The sequence below is a fragment of the Branchiostoma belcheri genome, unplaced genomic scaffold (assembly GCF_001625305.1).
Source record: "Branchiostoma belcheri isolate BF01 breed outbred unplaced genomic scaffold, Haploidv18h27 scaffold35, whole genome shotgun sequence".
Lineage (NCBI taxonomy): Eukaryota > Metazoa > Chordata > Leptocardii > Amphioxiformes > Branchiostomatidae > Branchiostoma > Branchiostoma belcheri.
The window spans coordinates 2,601,217-2,604,285 of NW_017803965.1; the positions used below are offsets into that span (position 1 = coordinate 2,601,217).

The 3,069-nt window shown below is 40.2% G+C and overlaps 1 protein-coding gene across 1 annotated transcript in view; it reads left to right on the forward strand.

Annotated features, from left to right (window-relative positions):
* Positions 1-922: 922 nt before the first annotated feature.
* The window catches only part of LOC109475793 (cysteine sulfinic acid decarboxylase-like), a 37,035-nt gene continuing 34,888 nt past the window's right edge, over positions 923-3,069 (forward strand). The window contains exon 1 of the mRNA XM_019776556.1: positions 923-1,024. The gene's annotated coding sequence lies outside the window, so the exon portion shown is untranslated. The remainder of the gene's footprint in view (positions 1,025-3,069) is intronic.

The window sequence follows — 3,069 nt, forward strand, 5'->3', positions numbered from 1 at the left end:
GATGAGCGCCTCTCGTGTGAACCCTCATGTGAACCGGCTGTAATTGGTCTGGGTTACTGGGTATAATCTGTTTTTAGTGTTCTTTTCTTTTTAGTAACTCAGCAAAAACTACTAGACAAGAATGTACGTGACTTGACTCTCCATTCTCCAAGCAAAGGTTACTGTATACTCCTGTTTTGGACGTCTTTTTTTCCCTTTTGGGCCATTGTTGTGATCGGTGTACCCTTGATCGGGCTTTCTGTTTTTGGACTATTTAATATTTGTTAGGCTGTATTCAGTTCGAAAACCCAACGAAACGCCTAAAAATCTAACCTCAGATTGGACATCTAGAGAACGTGATCAGGATTAACAAATAAGTAATGGTGGGCAAGTTGCCGATAGGCAAATACCAAGTTGAAGGTGCGTCGGTCTACTCCCATAATTAAGCGAGGTTGGCGCTAAAAAATCTCGTCTTGATCACGGTACCAGTTTCTCGTTTCTTGTTTAGGCCACAGCAAGTAATGTCTTATGGCTGACATCAGCGCGCGCATTGATTTTCGCCTGATTTTGGAAAAAAAAGAAGAAATTTTGAATATCTCGTGTACACAGTGTAACCAGCATGAGGCAATTCACGTGCCAGCCTTGGGAACTTATTTGCCAGGTCACGCCATTGAACGTTCCAGGGGTAACTTTCCATGACGTCACTTTTACAACAATTTCAAGTCAAGTCCATCTTACAGGTGTAACCAAAGGGGTGTTACCTAAAAGTAAAACAAAGGATAAGAATAATTCAAAAGTAATGTAGCAAGGAGGTATATCTATATTTGATACACAGGTGATATTTACTTAAATCATAATTCAATTTAGTATAGAACGTATAATTTTAAAGAGGAGTTTCAGAAAACACTACCTCTGTTGTTAATGGTTAAGTCCGCTACCAAGCGGTGCCACTTCTCACCACTTCCGTGTGCGAATAGCCCCGCAGTGCTAATATCACATGAAAGCCCGGTATAGGTGACCCAATACGGCGGTGAAAACTATCAAGGTAGGAAGAATAAGCTAGATCTGTACTCACTATGATAACTTTGTATGCCTATATGGTAATTTTATTATAATTGTTGAATTGGCGATTTTTTTGGGCCAGTTTGGTAACTTAACTGCCCCGCTAGCTACACTCTATGCCGTCTTGCAATAGTGCAGATCTAGGCTAGGCGCCAGTTGGCATCCGTTCGTAACTGAAGATAGCTGGCAGTCTTTAGATAACTACATGTTGTTTCAACCCCTTTGTTTCAGAAGCCAGACAGAGCTTCTATGGCGATCAGAGATTAAATTTCATGAGCACCAATAGATACTGCACGCTCCAATAGTAATAAAAAAAGTTCCTTTTGGCTCGCCAATACCATATGTGTTCATGTGTAGAGTAATCAACGAATTGTGTTGAACTCTAGTATATGTGCCAAACTTTTTCACCTGACTGAGTCGTTAGGGTCACTAGACGTACCCCTGGACCTGAACAAAACAACTGTCGGACTTTATAGATGTATAGAATTACAATACTTTGACTGTGACAAAGGTGACTACTCTAGATCTGTATCTATTAAAATTTTACCTGGTGGATTCACCTGGATTCCTATATAAAGACCGGTAGTTACGATCGTATTCAGATAAGTGCAAAAATTAATCGATGAGAAACTTGTCGATCGTGTTCTTTACTCGTATCTGACCTTTGAGTCTGTCAACATTGTCTTTGTTGCGTGTGACGGCACCATTGTACCCTTAACTCCAAGCAGAGGTTTAGCCTTCGACTGATTTTTGACGTGTTTTTATTTAGGCGTTTTTATTGGGCCTTCTTTTTTGTAATGGTTTCTTTTTTCCGTCCACTTCGGGTGGTAAACTGGATACTATTACTACCCTGACAATGATCCTTTTTTGCCAATTTGATATCGTCTTGCAGCCACCAAAAGACCTTCTTGGAGATTTACAGAACCATTGTGTATTTTAGGCAGCTTGACATTTCAGTGGCCCATAGCCAATGTACCCAAGGCAATGCACGGGAGTAATCTTCCGTTCTAACCAATCAGGAAAATACAGCCCGCACTACATACACGCAAACATGCGTGCTCAGACAAAGGTATTTTTATAACTTTAACATTTTCTACTTTTTTAAGACCGAAATAGAGAACAGTGGTGTTGAATGTGGAATGCGCTTTATTGTCCAATAGTCAAATTTAATTTAAAAAAACAATTCTACATCGTAACAGAGCTATAAGATACGCGAAAAGATGTGCGAAAATGACACAAATCCTTGGCCAATGGTCTACGTGAAAGACTATACACTACAATGCAGGTCAAGGCAGGTCAACGTTACGTATACGGTACCATGGAACAAGAGAGCTGTAAAACAATCCAATGAGTTAGTCTCATATGACAGGTTTTAGAGGCTGCCCCTTGTTGTGGTTTTGTGGCAGCTGTGTCATGCATTTCAACCGTGTCTGAGTGCTCTTATAATCTTCATACCAAATGCCAAATACCAAAAGTTTTAATTGTGTCAGGATTTAATTCTTCAATGTCAGGTCTTCCACCCAAACAAGCATATTGTCATGAAGGAATGCGCCAAGCAATAAAATGGTGTGGCTGGACTTAATAAAGATATTCATTATATTCTTCTGTGTATCAATAAAACATTCGAAATTGTAATGAGAAACACGTAAGAGTGCTAAAAACTTCAACCACCTTTTAATAAAACCTTATATAAAGATATGGATAAGCGCTAGGCCGTCCTAGGGTCACTTGCAATTGCTTTCAAAGTTTGTTAAAACATACCCTCTCAGTGCTTTCAACTTGATAGGGTATAGCCTGGAGTCCAGCCTTGTTAGCTTAGACCGCTAATCTCCACTCGACGGTTAAGCCTCTGTCACACACACATTGCCGGGGGACAAATTTGACTTAGATTTAACTCAAATTCGATGAGATTCGAATATATAGAAAGGTAGACATGACCTTAACATGGCCACACTGCTCCCGAACTTCAGCCAACCTTGGTTGGCGGTCGTGAAAGGTTCTGAAGTGTGACGGGTTTTTCCCCTGTTT